Genomic DNA, 21792 nt, shown 5'->3' on the forward strand with positions numbered 1-21792 from the left:
TAGTTCTGGTGACGGGCCGCTCTTGCGATGCTCACAAATCGGACCGGCGAAGCCTACGGATAGTGTCCGTTACTATGCAGCCGTAAGTCGGTCAATCGAACGCGTGCGTCGAGGATCCTCTCGAAAAGCCAGGTGCTCCTCGTTGAATATGCAAAGGACATGCACTGTTGGTACGTGACTGGGGAGGAAAAAAAACGAAAGAGAAGATGGCGGCTCGCCAACCAAGAAGCGAAAGAAACTGCACAGTAAAACCAAGCGGTGCCTGTGCTATGAAACAAAGGCGTTCGTAACGGCAGGAACGGAAAGTGCCAAACCAGGTGAAGCATAACGTAATGTTAACTCAATGACCGATGAAAAGAAACGCAGGGCAAACTTTGGGCAGACATTCTGAAAGTGAAACTGGACGTAGGAAAGCGACCAAAAACGTGACACTATGTGTGCCCTTAGCATATTGCAAGCAGGGAGAGGCTCAGAAACTGCGTCACTAGTTTGCACACTACAACTGCATGAAGGTTCTGAGACGCGCACCCATGAAGCTTGTCGAAGCATTCGCTTGACCCGTGAGAAAGGCGAAAAAAAAAAAGGAGAGTGCCCGACCGTAGTCAGCCTAGAGCGCATGCTAGAACTGCAAACGTTCCCCGTTACCACGAGAGCTGTTCGGCCCAGTCAAGGATTTCTACATATCCTGATTCACAGGACAACACCCCAGGTCACTTGTTAACATGGGGGGGGGGGGGGGGGGGGGCGTTATTGAAAAGCGAAACTCACTGGGCCGGAAGAGCCGTTCCCTACTGACTTTGCCTTATCTGTAGTTCCTGACTTGTTGGACCAGACGCTGCCTGTCATGCCTGTCAGTTTACGTCGGCAGACATATGTTTTGCGTCTTTAAAGGTCGCTGCGTTCCTGTCTCTTTGGGAGATAAGCGGCGACGGCAAACACTGAACTGAACAGCAAGCAATACGGAAGTCGTCAACGTCGACTCAGAAATGAAAAGGCCGGCCTGTCATGCGCGCACAAGCAAGGCGGCAATTGCAGAAAAGCGGTAGGCCAGCGGGTTATATACAACGTAACATCATGCACTGAGCGCGGCGTTAACTGAAAGCTGGCGCTTACTCACTTTATTTATGTTTGGCGAGAATTAACATTTCTTCTCAAGGACACAGAGAATTAGGTAATGAGGAGTTCATTCGTTTACCAAAATACAGAATGCTAACAGGCCGCACAGCAGCTTACTCGCAAGGGAAAAAAAATCAATTATAATAACCGAAGTTCAACGTCTCGAATTGCACATAGGGCCATTAGCGACGCCGTATTAAGATTTATTTTAACCACGTCAGGTTCTTTAGCGTGAGCCTACATAATGGCTAAGTACACGAGCGTGCGTCTATTGTTTTCTGGCCCCATAGGAGCGGGGCCGCAGTTGTACATACATAATAAATACGGTTTATTCTGACACGTGTACATGTACAGCAATGTATCATGCCAAAGAGATGAGGCAATAGGAAACAGACAAATCTGCAGAGCACTGAGATAGAGGCTGGACTCCTAGCCGCGACCTCACAACTGCGGAATGTCATAATCTACCTTAAAAATAGCGCGAAATAACGGGGCTTAGAGAAATACAATAGATATCAGCGCTGTTTATTACTATCAGCTGAAGTATATATTGAAGTGGAGATAACACACGATAATCATACATGCAAAGCAACCCCTCCCCCCTCAAAAAAAGAAAAGAAAAACATAAAAGAAGAAGTGAAACAGCAAAAATCACCGTACCCTTTCGCCCTCCTCCGGAGACACCAACTAGGGGCCAATATTCAATTGAACGACACAGCCACCGAATCAGTGCGGCCTGTCAGGAGACGCAATTGAGCGCCTTTTTTCTTCGTGCTGCTTTCGAGGACGTTGTTCTGTTGCAGCGAAGCGCACGCGAGCCCCGTCCGCCCTTCGTTGAGGCAACGTCGTGCAGCCATTACGCCTTCTCGCGGCTGCCGAAGTCTAGCGGGCGGCTCACGGCCGCCGCCACGGAGGCATGTAGAGCGCGCAACGTCCGCTCCACGCAGGCCGCCCTCCGTCGCCGCGCGCAAGGGGCGGCCCCGTCTGTCACCCAGCGGGCGCACGTCGTGTCGGCAGACGAGACGCGAGCGCCTGCAAATGAAACTCGGAATCGGAACGAGGCTCATCGGGCGAGCCAATTGGTATGCACGCACCCCTTCGGCCCGGCGGCTTCGTCATTACCGTCCCGGACCGAGCGAGACCATGATGGCACTGCATATTTACGCAACACTCTGCACAACCAACCGGTCATTTGGTCATTCTGTCCTCGTATATGCGAGCTGCACTTACAAGGCCGCATCTGCGCAATCGGCGATTTGAATTTGTGGCCGCATTCGCAAAGAGAGAGAGAAAATAAATTGGGCGATCGAGGCTACGCGGTTCGCCAGGAGCGGTGAAGTGCAGTCAAAACGCATGGTCGTATGCAATGAGTACCCGCAGTGATTTCGCTCGTTACGTAAGAATAAGCATCTATTCATGACACGCGTGTGACATGTCGTTACGCGTCCAAAGCGCGCTAACTCGCCTCATTAAGAAGTACCCGCTGTGCATAGGGCAAGTTGTCAACACTGCCGTGATTTGTAATATTGCATGCACCATGCACCAACTGTGGTCGGTGTTAGTACTGCGCAGAGAAACGGGGTGAAATGCGGTCGACGAATTCTAGATTAAATGAGGATCACTAATTGCGTTGGAGCAAGTGCACAAGTGTCCAGCTGTCAGAGCGGAATTGCAGGCCGTTGATAACAGCTCGCGAGAAGTGCAGGGCCAATAACTGCGTAGAAACGTGCCATGAATATTACACAATGAAACGTATGTGTTACGCATTTCCTATACCATGCGCAGCGCTATCTCGAGTGTGTAGTATGAATTTGTCCGACGAAGTATTAACTAAAGCAAACTACAAACCAGTGCAGCTTTTTCTGCCTCGTTAGGCGTTAATATCCGCCGCAATGCAAAGTGATATTTGCGAATCCAATCACTCTCCTTCCCCCCCTCCCCCGTTACACCTCTTTTTTGCCTATTCATTATTTTTCTTCAAGCCCACGATAACTAAAGTGGTGGCGGATGCTATAACTAAAAGAAAATGAAGTACTGAATTTTCTGATCGACGTGCGTTATACAGAACCCTCGCCTCCTTCGCCTTTCTTCAAGTTTCGCTGACTCTCGAAATGCACAGTCCAAGGTTACGTAAAGCGTAAACTTACAAAAAAAAAAAAAAGAACAACTTAGTCGCTAGGTTAAATGACTGCTCGAAATATATACATATGTGTTTCAGTAGCATGACGTCTATCGTAAAGGGACACTAAAGGCGAATACCAAGTCGACGTGGAGTGTTTAAATACCATTTCAGAAACCTCGTAACGCTCGTTGCGTGCCAAGAAATTGTTTACGAGAAAATTGCATCTCCAGGGTCCGAATATCTTTTTCCAAATTCAAATCTCCCGCTACCCAAGCGGGGGGGGGGAGGGGGGGAGTGGTGACATTGCATACGCCATCACCAGCCTTTTCTGCCGTCGGTGAGTAAAACAGCGCCCGACAGACGGCGGTACCGAGCGAAGACAGAGCGGTGGATTCGCCCCTTCAGTTGCTTTTTGGTCGAGTGGCGTAGACCGTTCGGGCATCCCACGACATCACATGGAAGTTAAATTCTCTGCCACTTGCAGTTTGTGCGAGTTTCGCGAGCCAGCAAAACCAGCGCAGCATTACGCGATAACGAAACTACTGAAACGCGAAAGCGTGGATGACGCAGAGTCGAGAGAAAACGAAACCTTTCGACCACCCGCATCGTTGCCAAGGGTAATTTCAATGAGTTCATTTTCGTAAAACTAAAATACAACAGGACAAGTAGCATTGTATTTCGTCTATATATAATGCAATAGAAGGATGTTTTTTGCAACGAGTGGTTGAGTATTAGTGACAGAATTTAACTGAGGAGTGCTTTCGTCATTGGGCAGGTACTTGAATGTCCTGGGGGAGTCTCTAACCATGTCCTGCATTTACCTCAATTTCTCGATTATTAAGGCTCTGTTCGCGATAATATTGACGGCTTAGGGATTCTAGAGCACTAATCTGTCACTTTAGCTTGACATAATATTTGCCTTCAGTGTCCCTTTAGGTGTGAACTGAGATCGCTAAAGCTGCTGATTCTGCCGCTCTCGGTATGGTATGCAGAACTTTATTGGGGTCCTGAGCGCTCAGTCTGGGACTAATGCGGGCCGCTCCCACGTCGGGACAGAGAGGCCGAGCCCCTCGGCCGTCACACGGGCCCTTTGAACAGCCCTGAGCTGGTCTGCCAGCACTTCACTGTGCACCAACCGCTGCCACCACTGTTCACCTTGATAACCATCACCGGCCAACGCCAAGCAGCGCCAAAGCATGTGTTCTAAATCGAGCAAACCCCCACACTTACTACAATAGACTGAAACTCTGAATTAATTTTATTCATGATGACCGGGTTAGGGTAGGTACGTGTCTGCAGAAGCCTTAATGTAACCGCATGTGGCCTATTTAATTTAGAATGTGGCAGGGAGAATACCCTACGCCCTAAGTAATAGTGCTTGTTGATCTCGTTGTAGGTTAACAGTTGGTTCCTCAAGTCAGGAGCGGGAGATCCAGCCCCTTCAGGGAGTACACGGCACACTAATTCTCGTGCTTCCCTGTGCGCCATCCTCGTTAAAATTACGCGGGGCTCCCTCCACTGTCCCCATGTGCGCCGGGAACCAAGTAACTGTATGCGAAGTGATATCCCTACCCTGCAGCAGTATGTTAGCCGGTTTCGCAACAAGTCCTCTCGAGACGGCTTTAATCGCAGATCGCGAGTCACTTAGCACCAGCATTCTTCGGTGAAAGATAACCTTTACTGTGTTCTGTGGAAGACTGTCTGTAATGCAGCTTCTTCCAAAAGAGAGAGGCAGGTAGAGAAATGGGATGGGAAAGGCAAGGAGGTTAACCGAAAGTGATTTAGCTTTGCTACCCTGCACTGAGGGAAGGATAAGGGGAAATGAAAGAGGAAAAGAATAGGGCGGAGAGCTAAAACAAAGGCCCGAAAAAAAATTGCGAAAGTGGATGACGTCAGTGAGAACTATAGTCTCTCAAATAGGCCACTGGAACGCAAAAACTTCAAGGGTGCCTTAACCGACTTGCGGTGTGACGACTTTAGAGGCCGGCGTTCCGGGACTGTCTACTCCGAAAGCGGCTGGTCGTGAAGACGGGCCAGCGTGGTCGCGAGTGAGTGCTTGTGTGCGCTGTATCGCGGACAACGGCAAAAAAACGTGTTCAATCGTTTCCTCGCTGCATGCTGCAGTGGTCACACACAGCACTGTCTTCCCTTTTGATGCGGAAAGCAAAGGATTTGGTCAAAGCGATGCAAAGCCACAATCGGCAAAGCCCCATTTTCTCGGTTCGGGCTAGTCGAGGTAGAGGACAAAGTCGAAGACAGAGGTGCAGTAGATGAGATGTGTGTGCTGGAAGCTGGCTTTGTTACAACGGTCGTGTAGTATCATTTGCAAGCACTCGAACTTTCGTTGCTGCACCTGTTCTTGACAGCGGGATTGGCTCCTGCACGCCGTCTTCATGAGCAGATCGAGAAGCTTCTTCGGCATCTTCGGATTACTAGTACAATAGCACAATAACGTTTCGCGAGTCCGGTATTCGGGTAAACGCAAGCGAGGGGACAGGGCCTGGCCGCTTAACCATGCCGTTTCACGGGATGAGCAGAAGCGCAAACGTGAACGATCTGCACGGTGCAGCCACCTGGTGACGCAGAGCTCAAACAAACACTGTAGCAGTAACGAAGTGTATTCTTTTTTGCTGCTGGCGTAAATTTTTCGCAGGAGCGTAATCATTAACATGGTGTTATTGTAGATGTTTAAAATGTTTTACTCTAGGTTAGAGCAATATTAGCTCTTTGTTTGGTTGGTTAAGCTCTTTGCCAACAGGAGGCTGAGCGGTGCAGACCGATCAGGCCGCTCACGTACGTCTGCGCTAAAGTTGCTTCATCAGCTTGAGTTTGTGGCTCCACCCATCCGTCGAAACGCCCAGATCGCCTGTGGTTACCGGAATACGAGACAGGTTCGGCGCTGCGACAGAATGCTCGCAACGCAGACTGCTTGCGGCCCTCGCTTGCGGCCGACTGCCAAGCAGCTGCCGGAGAGGTTAGAGAGGCTTCGCGCGCTCGCTCCTAGAGAAACGGAAGTAGACCCCGAAATTTCAAGTTGACCAACCCCATAATTTACAGTTGGCCCACCCTCCCAAGTTTCAACTTGAGGCACCCCCAAATTTTAGTTGGGCCACGTCTAAATTTCAAATTGTCCCACCCCCAAATTCTAAGTTGGCCCAACCCGAATTTAGGTTGGCCCATCCCCAACTTTCAAGTTGGTCCACCCCCTAATTTAAGTTGGCGCATCCTCAAATTTAAAGGCAGTCCACGCCCAAAGTTCAAGTTGTCCCATGCCCAAATGTAAATTGGCCCACTCCCAAATTTCAGTTGGCCCACTCTTAAATTCTAAGTTGGCCCGTGCCCAATTTCATATGGGCCACCCCAAATTTCAAGTTGGCCCACCCACAAATTTAAGTTGGCCCATTCTCTAATTTAAGCTGGCCCATTTCTAAGTTCTAAGTTGGCCCACCCTCAAATTTGGCCCACCCACAAATTTTAATTTGGCCGACCCTCAAACTTGGCCCACCCCCAAATTTAAGTTGACCCACCACAAAGTTTAAAGGGGCCCTGAACCACCCCTCGCGCTTGGTGCAAAAACATTCAGTGGATAGCATACACACTGCTGTGAACATAAGTCAAATTTTGCAGTCATGCATGGCGCGTGAATCTCGCAAGCGGAGCGCGAAGTCACCTTTCTCTCGAACGCTCCCTTTTCAGCAGAAGCATTCTTCTCACTCTTTTCTGGACGCTTTATGTCGTGATATTGCAGGCTCCCATACGTGACTGCTATTGGCAAATGGCTGACATCAATAAAAATATCAGGAGCCATTCCACTCTGTGAAGGTAGATGACCAGCGAAGCCGTTTAGCACACGACACAGAAGTGCCACAGAATTTTGATCAAAGGTACGAACTCACCGTGATTTCAACAGCGGAGCTGTCTAAGCTTTTAATTTCACCGTGGAGCGTTACTAGGAAAATTAAGGCAACCACCTGCGAGAGCACCGAACCACGTAACTTCCTCGCGCCCCACGCGCGTAGGGCGGAGTCGTGAGATCACAGGCGAGTACAAGCTCGGAACAGCCTATGCGGCGACACACCTCTCGTCTCTTCTACTCCGTGCGCACGTGCTGCTGCCATGGGAAAACAGAAGTCCGGATACCCAAGAAAAAGCGGCTTACCAGGAAGAGCGCCGTACTGCCAAGCGAGAAGCGATGCGTCGCCGCCGAGCTGATTCGGAACACCGCGCCGAAGCTGTGACTAAGTAGAGGCGACGCCGAGTCGAGTATCCCGAGTTTCAGTCCAGGGGACGCGAGAGTCGGCGCCTGAACGCTCGACATGGCCGAGAAAGCGATCCTAGCCTGCGAATGCCCGAAAACTTCCAGCGTCAAGCCCGCCGAGACAGCAACTTAGCATAACCTCGCAAAACCTAGAAGAAAGGGGTTAACCGAGGGGCCCGATTTTTATTAGTCATATCACAAGAAGCCAACAAACACTGGTGTCAGGGTTTGTTGGCTTCTTGTGATATGACTCGCAAAACCTAGAAGCAACTTAGCTAAGCCTGCCAACAACTTAGCACAACGAAGCATAACCTCGCAAAACCTACAAAGAACTTAGGCAAGCCACGTAAAAGCTAGGTGATCACAAGCTCCGGTGTTGACTCCAGCTTTGCACCACCAGTGCAAGCTGCGCATGTTTTTTTTTTTTTTGTATACATTCGCGTGAACGACGGGACCGCACTAGACTCGCGTGACGTTTCGACGGGACCGCCACCACGGCAGAGTGGTAGGAAACGAGATAGGCAACCGCTTAGAACGCCGACGAAAGGAAGGCGGCGCGTACGTAGACATGGCCGACGCAGGTCAAAGTGTAGTATCTGTTGTTATCAGCTTAATACCTGATACGGGTTCTATTTGAACCCAAGATACTAAACCTATTTTTGCAAGTTGGCGGAGTGCTTGAAGCCTGCGTTACCTCCGCCGCGGATCGACCCGGTATTGCACAATCTGCGGCATCGGCCCACGGTTTTCGCACACGTAGGAGCAAAATTTGCGGAACCCTAGGCATAAAGAGCTTCGCTGAAAAAGGGTGTTTGGATCAGTGCGCTTTTTCCTACAGTTACTGTGTACATTTATTGACGCAGCCTAATAAACAAGCTGAATTAAGCGAAAATCTGTTTTCGAATTTCGATGATTATTACGTACTACTGGAAGAAGCCGACCATGGCCTGCTTAAACTCGGCCGCGGGGGCCTGCATAGGAATTAAACTTTGGCCACCCTGTTTCTCGGTGTTGAAGCCGTCGGGTATCGCTAATTTCGACTAGTTTTGAACACAGCTGTCTTCGAACCACTCAAAACTTAAGGTCAGACCACACGCACGCTTGCCAGTACGCACACACTCTTGGCCGCTCCTGGTTAGGCGCCTTAGCAGACTTCGTTTCGTAATGAGCTATCGATAGCACTTCAAAATGCGCAAGTTGGATGTGGTTACTATCTATCGGTCAAGCTGGTACAAGACAAAGCCGGTCCGCACCACGTAGCACGGCCAGACATATGAGCCGCATGCAAAGTAAACGCTGCAGTTACATGTAGCTGCGGTCTGCTACGCAACGTAGATAACGCGGCCGCCGCAGTGTGCCGGGATGAGCCCACTTGCTGAGCACGCTGCGTCTTGTTGAGGAAAACCGTATTTGGCTAAAAGTTGCTCGAGTGGCTTACATTTGGCGCGTCGTAGGCGCCAAAATCGGAAATGATGGTGAACATTCAAAATCAAGTTTGGACTGCGTGCCACGGTGACGTTCAGTTGTGGGCACACCCCGCGCCGCCGTAGCCTTCACGGTGCAAATCATTGAAGAAGGAGCGGAAGCACGGCGAACGGTGTGTTTTATTGTTAATCACTGCGCTTCTTCTGAACGCACTGAACAACTTTTTGCGGCAATGTATTTTTGAAATAGTCTAACTTGAAATGCATTTCATGACTTCGATAAAGAGTAGTTCAGGGCCCCTTTTAGTCGGCGCACCCTCAAATTTCATTTGGCCCACCCTACCATAGGCTTCCCCATGCATTTTCTATGGAGCCCTGTGTATCCCTGTATGCATAAATCTGATCATATGGGTACTCTCTGATCAAATTCTTGTCTTGCTTTAGCGCAACTCAATTTGAGTACGAAGGAAAAAGGCAAGTGATAGGATGAGTGCTTACTTCCACCTGGTTTTATTCCATGAACCTATGGTGCATTAGGGTGTTGAAATAAAACCAGCTGGAAGTTAGCGCTCATCCTGTTACCTGCCCTTTCTCCTTCATACTCAAACTCAGTTGCGCTAAAAGTAGACAATTTGAAGCACAAATAAACTCACCCATTCAGCAATACTTGTTAACTTCTGTGATAAAGCTTCTTTCTTTTTTAATTGTTTCTTATCGCTTATAAAGCTGCCAATAATCTACATTTGCACTATTATAATGACTAAATCTATTAACTTCGCAAATTACGCATTTTTGTGCACATACAAGGCATTAGATTTTTCGAGTGACAGACAGATTTTGCTTGCTATAGTGTACTTGCCAAAGGGTGCTTACGCATTAAAAAGGAAGAGGCGGAAGGCATTGCTTACATTCTGATGTGCTTATATTGTGACGGTAGCCATTCTTCTCTTTGCTTGGAAGAATAAATGTTTTAAGAAGGACCAGCTAGGGAACTGAGAGTGCTTTCTGAACTACAGCACTGCAGCTGCTACCGACGTAACGTGCAGACTCAAACATTACGTTTTCTTAATGCGAAAGCATCAAATGGCCCATTGCGTCAAAAAGCCGGCATCTGTAGCAGCAAAGGGGGCACCTAAACTACCATCAGCCGCGACGCCACTCCATGTGCGCGCCTCTTCTTCTTCTTCGTGATTTGAGGAGAGGGAAAATACGCTCAGTTCTGCAGCCCATATGGGAGCACGGCGCAGCGTAATGGGGAATGGGGGCGGGGAAAGAAAGATGAGAGGGTAGAGGGGGAGAGGGAGAGTAGGCTTCAGGCAGCAGACGTCAGCATCATCGAGGGGCGATGGCCGGCGCTCGGGCAGAGGCCGTGTGAGGCCGAAGTCTATTGGCGATCTAGAAGCCCGTTTGTGTAAACATATTCAAGCAGGCTTGCCAGAGCCGGGAGGTGGTAGCGGGCCGGGAAGAGCAGGTGTGTCTCTGACGTAGCCGGAAGTCCATACCGTCGGTAGGTGGCAGGTGCGCGCCTCGACAGAGCAGAGGGGGCGCATGCTGCAGCGCTGGAAAGGTGCGCAATACATGGAAGGGTGCGCATGCTGCAGCGCTGGCGCGCCAGGTGTTGCGCGAAGGAAGAGGGCGTCGCCGCGACGCCCGCGCTCCCGCAAGCATGTGTCATCCGTGCGTTCCTCGTCCGCGAAAGCTCTCGCCTGCGTTCTAACTTCGCCTCGGTAATCGTTATAACGAAACTAACGTATAACAGATCCACTTCCATTCCACCCTGCGAAATTGGATGTACAGCGAAGCTGTTGCCGACGTTAGGCATGTACCACCGCCCCAACTGACGTTAGACGACGTTACACAAGTACCACCTCCACAAGCTACGTACGTCACGTGCGCATGCACGTATGCGGAAGTGCAGCATACATTCTCATTCTCCTAGGCGCTCCGCCAAGCGCAAGTGCTTTATATTGAACTAACTAAATTTTTCAAAGTAAATTGGGTCAGAAAATTCGTAAAGTACGACTTACAAACAGGCTGCAGACATGATAGGCTCGGATTGTAATTCGAATACGCGAGAAAAAATAATTCTGTTACGTTGAAACTCAAAAACAAGGCCCTGGGCCAACTGCCGTTCGAGGTCTGCCTGAGTAGCTGCGGTCGCTAAGTGGCAATACTGTTCGGGGTGAACACGAGCTTACGAAAAATCCCGACCAACTAGAGGCTAACAGCTTTGCCGTGAAAAACAGAATAAATTCCAAAGGAAGAACATTGGCGGTATTGAGTTTCGAGCCTATGAGCCCACGCTCAGAAGCCGCGTGTCGTGCCCATGGGGCCAAACCAGCGCCCTGGCCAAGCGTCTCAACGTGCTCGCTTGCCCTCGAGTAGTTCATAGCTCGCAGGACCGCTCAGCGGCGTTCAACTGGACAATAATACTTTCGCATTCACAACTCGTCAGAACTGCTTAGGTGTCCTAGGCTTTTTCTTTAAAGCGAAAGCTTTCCTGGCCGTGAACTTGCGATTTTGCCGTGGCCGTGCTCTGAGGAGGCACATGACGTCACACTGCGTTCCTACAACGCGTTCCTCGTCGTTGCTATCGCCTCCGCTCGCTTCGCCAGCTGCGTCGCATGCATGATAACATGTCGGAGGATAGAAAGGGCGAGCTCGAGTGCGCCGCAACCACAGTTGAGGCGGCAGTATGGGCGGCGACAATTCTAATAAGCAGGAGGAGGCCTGGAATCGACATCGGAACGAGATGAAGAGAAAACGAATCGCCTAGGAAACAGACGAACAGCGCGCCGTTATAGACAGCCATCCAATTACTCACCGAGCATTTTTGTATATTTTGCGGATTTGGGCCCGCATACATATACGCGAAAATGTTCCTAAGCTCAAACTTCGCTATAGCGGATGCATACCAGGTGAACGTGATGTCGCATTTGTTATTTGCGAAGGCGGCCGGCCAGTTGCAAGCAGCACTAACACTAACACGAACGAAAAGTATTTTCTGAATTATTGTGAATTCGGTCCCTATTACTCGTGCGGGAAATTGTGGTCCACATGTAGTTTGTCAGTAGCATAGTAGTGATGCTTGCAGTAGTAGAGTTAACAAAATATTCTTTTCCTGACTCTTCTTGTGCACTATCGCTGTCTTCTGGTGCCGTAGTACAGGGCCGGTATTCGTAATGAAGTTCTTACGCTAAAAGTGTTCGTAAAAAAGAAAAAAAAATCGTGGGCACTTGCGATGTCGGGCTTCGGCCAGACAATAGTCAAAAGCATCTACAAACAAAACTCTTTGTAAATTAGGCACGAAATAAATATGAGACGAAGGAAGAAATTCTGACAGCGGGAAGCAGGCCATACAGGATGCAAACATGCCACTGCTGCAGTAGAGGTCGCCGTCGATACGGACGCTTGACTGCACGCAGAACTTTCTGCCTTCGAAGAGTCACACGAGACTGTTGCCGGCCTTTGCCCTCTGCTAACATTAGAGTGCCGTTGACACTGGACCAACTCGAGAAGAAAGTCAAGAAGTTACTTGTTATACGGCCCGCCAGCACGAGATAATAAAAAGAAGAAACTATCCGTCCAGCGAAAACTTATTTCGCGACGCCGCCTGAACCGAGCTCTGGCACCTTGTCCTTGTGCGTCGTTCGCACACAAACGCCCGAAGGCTAGCCGAGAAACGCCTCTGCCAACTACTCGCCGCCCCGATCGGGTGTCGTGCAAACAGCGGCCGCCTCAGGGACGCAAGCGCACGGGTCTGGACGACGCGAACGACCGGAGAGCGCCGCCGCTGGCGCGCGAGCGTGCCACGAGCGTGCGCCGAAGCCTACGCGGCGGCGAAGAAAGTCATGAAGAAATACGCTCCCTCTTGTATTCACGGGGAGGGCGGCTTGTTTGCCTCCGCCACCCGGTCTGCTCGGCGGGATGCCTGGCGGCTGCGGCTGTGTGCTTCTCGGATGTCATTGACCTGGGACCTGGTTCGAAAGTGACTGGCGCTGGCGCATTAACCCACATCGAATCAGGAAGCACGGCCCGGCGGCGGCGGCCGCGTGCTCCAGGTAGCACTGTGTATAATGCACGCACGCACTCTGTCTCACTGAAAAGGTGCACTACGGAGAAAGCTCACGTCACCAAATCGGGGGGCGCGGTGGTCGTGGTGGTGGTAGACTCGCGGTTCGCGCACCTGCGTGCGGGTACGTCATCCGCAGTAAAGGAAGTGACTTCGATACGCGCGGAATGTTTCGTTGGGTTTGTGCTTTCACCACAGGCGCTATATTGCGCTGCCGCAGCGTAGCGACAAGGCGGCGTTAGTTCTCCGCGCTTGCAGACTGCCCCGGCCGGCCTCGCAGCACCCAAACGCTGCACGGTAATACGCGAACAGCGCACAGGAGAGGCAAGAGAAAAACACAGAACGCCGCCACTTGTGCGCTGCGTCTTCTCCTACTGCTGCCGCCGCCGCGAGTCTCCGATCGTATATATAACGATGCGCGCTGGTTACGCGGACGGCGTGTACGCGTTAGCGGCGAGCGTGCGCAAGAGCCAGGAAGACGATCTGGCGTAATAGATGGCTGGCTAGGGCGAAAGCAGGCGCCAGACCTCTCGCTAATGCACTCACGCCTGCTTACATGCGAAAGAAGCGTTCGTGTGCAAAATTCTCATTACTTGTAATCTCTCTCGCTTGAGCACCTTCACACAGCGCGGAGGCATGGCATGGTATGGTACACCGTACGGGTTCGTACGGCATTATGTACCGTGTAACGTAGGTGCGTAGCTTAATACACTACAGTATAACACACCTGCCGCGGTGACTCAGCGGCTGTGGCGTTGCGCTGCTAAGCACGAGGTGGCGGGTTCGATTCCCGGTCGCGGCGGCCGCATTTCGGTGGTGGGCGAAATGCAGAAACGCCCGTGTGCCATATATTGGGCGCACGTCAGACGATCCCAGGGGCAAAATTAATCCGGCGATGCCTCTTTATGGCGTGCCTCATAATCGTATCGCGGTTTTGGCCCGTAAGACCCACACTTTATTTAATTTACAATTTGACATGGTATGTGTGATGTTATTGGGGCCGGATCACTCCAGGAAAAGGGAGAAGCAGCACGAGGAAGCACAAATACCCATCATACTTGTGTTGACGCACACAACACAGATAGCGGCACACACACGTGACAGTTCCCTAAAATGCCTCATAGACGACATGCACTATATATATGGATCGGTGGATTATGAATAACCTACAGTTCTGACGGAAGCGTGTGTCGCCGTGTCTGACCTCGTGGAACCGATGTCGGCCAGCGGGTCGGATAGCAGTGTCGGCCGGCCGGGTCGGACAGCCGTGTAGGACGCAGTCACCGGGTCGCGTCCACAGCTGGCGGGGTAGCCCTGTGGCCGCTCACTCGAACGCTCGATCGCCCCGGTTCAGGACCGCCAGCCCTCCTGGACCAGTTGCACAGCGGAAGAGCGGGGCGAGGTAACCTCTCAGCGGGCGACAGCGTTGACTCGGGTGTGGCGTAGTGACGCGGGCGGCGATAGCTCCTACGGGCCAGACGCCCAGCGAGGAAGCTCTTTGCCGTCGAACGCCGAACCTAGCGCACTGCTCACGCCACGGGGCCACGGGCCACACTCTCGCGCCACGCTTTTTTGACGCGCCACTGCCGACGCTCCGAAATCGGTGTCGATGACGATGACGGTCCTCTTCGCCACCGCACGGCGCACTATCTTCATATGTTTATGCTTCCACTCCCGCATACCATATATTATAACAGTGTGTTACTGTTCGTTTAGGTGCAGCAGGATATTTTATGAACTTATTACGTAACGACCAACAGTGGACGAACAAGGAAAGCCTCTGGCTCGAGGCAACGTTTGGACAAGGAAACTTGTCTTCGTCAGGATAGCGCTGCCAGGATGACGAAGAGTGTCAGAATGTTGCATCAATCTTCCTTGTTTGCTGTGACTCTCCTGCTTTCTGTGTACTATTTGTCCTGTTTGGTCATTAAGCAGTGTAATTTATAGCACACTGCAAAACTGTACTGCGTAATGCAGAGCGGTACCATATGTGACAGTAGTATAGAGCTCAAATTACGAGAACTAGAGCCATAACCTACCAGCCATCCATTGAGCCATGTCCTTTGACGAAAGCGTGCCTTTATATACCTCTCAGTTTTTTTTTAAATGTATCTAGCATAGATGCGTCTGACGCCCTTTGTAAGGAAACAGCAAAAGAAAAATGCATGGCGACTGCAGCGCTGATAATGCTGGTCATACCAACTCGGCGAACTGCGAGCGCCAGAACGTCTTTGGCTCACGAAATCACATAAAAGGTACTACGAGATCCCGTGCACCGCGACATGTCGCAGCTAACGAAAACAATGAAAGCGGCAAGATAAAAAAAGAAAGAAAAATAAATGTTATTGCGGCCGCTCTTTCACCCTTTCGGAGACTGTTCGGAGGCTGTCATTTTCTCTCTTCTCCCTGAATATTTGCATTTAGTAAATGCACCAACTGAAGACGAGGCAGATACACTATGTAGCTGAATCAACGACTTTTTAGAGCTTGAACGCCAAGAACAGAACTTCCTTCTCAATAATCCCTTGACTTTGTACATGCCCTTTCGTCATCGAATTGAATTACGCGAAACCCTGCAAGGTGTAGGGAGAGTCATGAATTTGGCTGTACACGCGGCATGAAGCTACAAATAAAAAAAAAGCCTGGCGAAGAAAGCTTAAAAGTTGAAGGAGAACTCGCGCTGTTCGTCCTGAGGCAGAGTTTCTTACGCGTAGCTCTGTGCTGCGGGATACACAAAGTGGATGCGAAGTTCCGTGTCATCAGCTATGCTTTCCACATGAGCTATGCGGTAAAAGAATAAAAAATTGGACTCGTTGGTAAATGTCCATTATTCGTATCACTCAACCAATTCGTCAATCAATCAAAACAACAATCAAATTCTTGCATCTATTCAATTACAGAGAGTTTTCTTTTGCTATATCCCTTCCCCCTCCCGTTTGCCTGCGGATGGCATCGGTTTCGAGATATGCGCCCAATGAGTTGGTTCATCAATGTGTCCGCGAAATTAACCTCCGGGCGCTCCCGATTCCCTGGCCAAATCCAACGACAGTGGAAGACGTCGCCATGTACAAAGAGAAAATAACTGAACACTAGAAGAACATCAGGGAAAACCTCGCTATTTTACCCCAACCTCATCCTTCACTCAACACGGAACAAGCACTGTCCTTCGCGAAGCTGGCGCAACTTCGGTTGGCGTAGCACAGCTCGCTGCCCCAACCGTCCGGAGATGAGGGCAGGTGCGGGACACATTCTGCACTCATGTAACGCTGCCATTAGCTCTCCTTATTTTCTTTACCTTCCCCTCCTTCCTGGAGCGCTTGGGTTCACTCGGACTTGGCTGATCAACAACGGGCCGAACAAGCGCTCTTCTTTTCTGGTCCTTAGTGTTGGCCTTAAATAAAGTTTTCCTCCTCCTCGTCCTCCTCCTCCTGCGTCAGACTTGCAGTAAAAATGCACTGTTGTTTCACTTACTCTTTTAAGAAAACTGTTATCACTGTTTTATACATTGAAGCACGAAAGTAATTGCGACGCCAACGTCTTTCGTCGGACCCCTTGGAATTTTATATCTCGAAACTGGTATCCTCAATTCGTTCCAAGTGCGTACACTTTGCGAGCTCACTGGAAACAACTCGTAAATTGCAATATGTGCCGCAAAAAGCTTGAGTGAATAATTAATAATTGAGTGTTTTCAATTGCCGTAGAAGTAGCGTCCACCTCACCAAGCAATTCGGTCCATCGGTTAGAATATGTGCTATCTGCCACAGGCGATTTTTAAAAATATTGGTGCACCCAAAAACAAAAAACCCGCCTGGTATATATGTACACATACGTATACATATATGTGTGTACACGAAAAAAAACGAAAAGGCTTACAGAGTCGCGTTGTATGTCCCTTGTCTTCCTGTGTGTCAGTTCATCGGCTCGCTGGCCGTATGGGTTATAACGTCGGCCCTGCCCTTCAGAGTTTGGAGCTAGTGTTACTGTATGAAAGGCCAAGAAGAAGGGACTCAAAAAAAATTTCTGATGCAAAGTCTGCAGGGATATCTCGAAGATTAAGCTTGGAAAGGAGGATACAGATTCCACCTCGATTGCGCCAAGATGTGCACGGGAAAGACAGGACCGGCACAGGGCGCAGGTCGAATGCTTGCGTTCCACCCACCAGCTGGTCTGCCCGCCCTTCCTACGCAGCGCCCTCAAAAAAAAAAAAAAATGGCGACAAATGTAGACATTCACCTACAAACTGTGCATCAACGAGAAAATTAGGAGGGTCCGAGGCACTGCCGCCACGGAAAATGCTGTGTGGCTGGAAAAAGATAATCTGCAGTAAACTTTATTATTATTATTATTATTATTATTATTATTATTATTATTATTATTATTATTATTATTATTATTATTATTATTATTATTATTATTATTATTATTATTATTATTATTATTATTATTATTATTATGGAAATTGCAACACATGCCTACAATGGACAGAGAGGAAAACGGGGGGGGCGGGGGCAGGAACAATAAGATGACAGGCCACAAGGACTAAAGTAAAGCACGCCCAAAGAAAGTACTAATGAGTTTTTCAACGACATATGATGAACTTGACTTACGCTTTTCTTGCGTTAACGCATGTCAGTCATAAGCAATTCAAATGCTTGATGAAGCTGGTATTTCGCCGATGTTTAACTTAGCAGTGCGCTGCGGAGGAACCGAAACCAACACGCGTCCATCCAAACGTGCACTGCGACTCTTCGCGCTGCAGACCGTCGAGGACAGCTCTGCGATATCCAGCTGCTTCAAGGCAGTCTATAGCAGGCAGCCATAATATGCCTTCACGTCTAAGTATAAACGAACCGTTGCGGAAGCGAAAATGCGATCTGTATCGTTTCCTGCTTTCTGCCTCACAGGTCGGAAACCGGAAAGTTCGGCGATCGAACATGCGCAAATATAAATTAATTGCATCGGAAGATTTCGGTTCGTTTTAACGCGTCGGCGATCGTCCAGCGCTAAGCCGTTTGAGGCTTAAGTCTGTCTGACAGCCTTCACACTGGAAATAGACGGCACCAGGAAAAGACCTACCAGAACGTCCATTTCTGCTGCCCGACTCAATTTGGGACGTCTGTACAATGGACGCCAAGGCCTAATGGAAGTATGTACCTACGATCCTTGCGCTAATCTGATACATCAAATGCAGCACTCACCACATTCCACGACGTCGCGCCGTATATGCTAAATTTGGAGCGCTAGTAAAAAGACTACAAGGGTGGATCATATGCACGTATACTTAATCTGCGCTGGAAGTTTTCATGCGTGCACCAACCAGTACAAAGAAACGCTGAATTCACTGACTATGAAAGACAGTATAGCGTGTGACATCCTGGAAGCAGTTGAGCACACGCATCACCGGAGAATACGCCAGTCCGTATATACGCTGAACTGAAAGGCCACAAAGAGAAAAACAGCGCGGCCAAATAATCCCGTAGCGACGGAAGTCAAAGTGCGATTCTGCTCTTCAGCCTGCATGTCACCATTTCATCTTTATTCATGGTAAAGGAGGGCGAACAAATATACGCGGAAAACCTACACATATAAACAAGCGCTTTTTGCGTCTAAATTTCCTGTGTCTGTTGATTAATAAAAATGATTAATAAATAATAAGATATTAATAAAAATGATTAATAAAAATCAAGCCCCTCGGTTAACCCTCTTTCTTCTCGTTCATATATATATATATATATATATATATATATATATATATATATATATATCTTTGCGCGCAGAGCGCATCAGACTGTGGTTTCCGATGAAAGCGATTCACCGTACGCCTCCGCTGCTCCAGCGAAAGTGCAGCGTGAATTATTAGCAACTGACGCATGCTGCGACACACCATTAGAGTTTGTTTACGCGCACTCGCAGAGAGTTTACACGTGGCGAGTAATGCATGGTGGCTTATTCAAACTTCTATTCACTCGGGCAACGTAAATTACAGAGCGCACTGGCAAGTACAGGCTGTGCGGGGCGAAAGAAAAGTAACGAGGACCGCATAAATTATGCGAACGACAGTCATTAGAAGCGCACGCGAAGATATCAAATATATGGTGCAAGAATCCATTGCCTCTGCCGCCGCCGAAGAAGAGAACGCGCCCGGAGGAGTCACGCATTTCCCCGCATGCATTATGCAGACGCTTCATTCGATTTTACGACATGTTGAAACGGTTCGGGACGCGTAAAACGACTAAAAAGCGACGGGAACTGCGCCAGCAGTGCACGCGAGACGGAGAACGAAGAGCGAGCGAGCGCGGCGCTCTGGTGCAGCTCCGTGTCCGTTTTCTTTTTTGGAGCCGCAGGTCGAACCGTGGAACCATGCCGCGGAGCCCTATCCGCCGCATACGAGATAAGGAGGAACCGCCGCCTCGGACTCAGCGCGCGTTGGCGCATGCGGCAGTGGCCTCAAGTGTGCGCGTGCTTGCGTCGTCACGGCCCAACAGGCGCCGGTTCCTCTGGAAGTTTTGAAGTCGCCCAGTTGGAGAGCGAACGCGTAATGAAATTCGTCGCGCGCCCGAAAGTGAGAAACGAGGAACATGCGGGTGGTGGTGTTCGTTCTGGACTCAGTTCAGTGCAGTACAAAGAGAAGAAAAACATTTAATGCTTATAAGAATTGGGGGTAGCGAGGTCGGCGGGTCTGGTTCACGCTGGAGCATAGCGATGAGGGAGATATAAGGGATTAAAGAGGGTAGGCGTCGACTCATATCGTACAACGATGGTTATCGATGCGTCCGTTGTATACGACATAAGCCATATGTATAGCCAGTACATGCGCACATGTGTGTACAGAAGACCGTGGCAGATACGTATTTGTATACCCTATGCACTTACTCAATTTATGCAGCCTGTGACGATGCGAAATTACACTGCACTGCATGTTAACATTGCACGCGGTGCAATGTTATGTATGCACATTATATACGCAACAGTGGGCAGGCCACATACTAACGCGGATTTTTTTTTTTTTTTTTTTTTGCGGGCAGGGGGCAGTAGGGGAGGGAGGGGAGGAGGGGAGATGGAGGGGACGTGCCCTGTGTGCCCCACTCTACGCCCCCCTCGCCTACGCGAACCGATGCTCATTGCACCCGGCGAGTTCCCTACGGCTCGTTTCTCGGCTGGTGGTCAAGAAACGTGCTTCCTGACTTCGTGTGCTTGCTCTGCAGTCTACATAGTGCCGTTTAGGTGGGGTCTAGCCACCCTAGTTTAGGAGCTGGCACGTTCCGACTCTACACTACTGGATGCTGGGGTGGCCTGTCCCAGATAGGCGACAGTGTTCGTGAGCTCGCAAGCATGTCGCATAACGTTTTGGCTAACAAAAGTGGAGCATTAGGCTAGTTGGTAATCCATGGTAGAAACGACACACAAGGACAGAAACTGAGAGAGACCACACACACTGCGCTGAGTGCGTCGTCTCTCTCTCCTTGTAATTGTAATTCTAATTATGGGGTTTTACGTGCCAAAACCGCGATCTGATTATGAGGCATGCACTTGTGGAGGACTGCGAATCCGGCCGCCTAGGCCGAGATTTCATTCCGCGACCCCCTCTCTGTCCTTGTGACACCTTCGCGCTGTATGTCGTTTCTACCATAAACGTCTTGACGGCGAGGTGATTTACTGGCGCCATCTATTGGACGCGCCCCGTTGACGTCTGCTCCAGTAAAACCATAAAATGCCTGGAGTGTCACCAAACAGAACTAGGCCGCTGGCTGCTAGGGAGCAGCATGGCCACTGCTAATGCTGCAGTAAGTGATTAAATGAGCTGGTCCTCGTACGGGGAAAGGAAGGCGAGGTCCAAATTGCAATACGCCGGCAGACTCAAATTCATGGCAAACACAAATTACAGTAGCAGAATGTACCTATACCTAAGTTACAAGAACTTGAAGACGGCTTGGATACGGAAATGTCCCTAGACGCGAAATACAGCCAAACTTCAAAACGCCACGAAACTAAGAGACAGAGTGACGCAAGGCAGCCATCAACAAAATCAATGACGCTGAAACAACAGCAGCAGCAAAAAAGCAAAGCTTGGCTCTATATTATCACCCCAAGCCGGAACCGTGCCCATCATCACACTGCCGAGGAGACAGACGCAGCGCCCTTCTGTTGCCAACGCTCTCCAAAAACTGGACAATCGGCCGCTTTCCGTGCAAGTGCTGCTGGAACACCGCCTCCATCGCTCGTTGGCCCATAAAGCGGTGAAGGCACGTGCTCCTTGAGGACGACGGGTTTGTGTGAACATGTGTAACTATTAGTGCAATTACTATTAGCCCACAATTTCCTTCTTTCCTCCCCTCTTCTCTCTCCCTGTCAACTTTGTTCTCCCCTTTCCCAATCCCCGGTGTAGGGTAGCCAACAGGACGTTATTCCGGTTAATCTCCCTGCCCTCAGATTTTCTCTTTCCTTCCTCCTTGCTTACTTGCTTACTTTATTGACGAGGTGAGAGGGATGACACTGTGCTCTCCGCATAAAATTAAGGGGCTTTATACCCCGCATAGCTTGGCTGTCGGCACGGCGCAGGTGCCCGCCTGGACATTTCTGTTCATTGTTTCAAAGTGAGGGTAATTCTTCACGACCAAATCAGTGGTCCTGCGCAAACAGAAAGCAGACGACACTTTGCAGACACTGTTTTAATAAAATAAAGACAGTCACTTTGTACGTATATCACGACGTGGTCCGCCAAGCACGCTTCTGGCGCGAAAAGGCACTTGTTGAGAGGATAAGATATAAAATATACTCGTGTTGTATGCTGTCTGTATAC

General features: G+C 49.8%; 1 pseudogene; it reads left to right on the forward strand.

Annotated features, from left to right (window-relative positions):
- The first annotated feature begins 8064 nt into the window (after positions 1-8064).
- LOC142573475 (U2 spliceosomal RNA) lies at positions 8065-8244 on the forward strand (annotated as a pseudogene).
- Positions 8245-21792: the final 13548 nt, after the last annotated feature.

Source organism: Dermacentor variabilis, chromosome 2, assembly GCF_050947875.1.
Source record: "Dermacentor variabilis isolate Ectoservices chromosome 2, ASM5094787v1, whole genome shotgun sequence".
Classification (NCBI taxonomy): Eukaryota; Metazoa; Arthropoda; class Arachnida; order Ixodida; family Ixodidae; genus Dermacentor; species Dermacentor variabilis.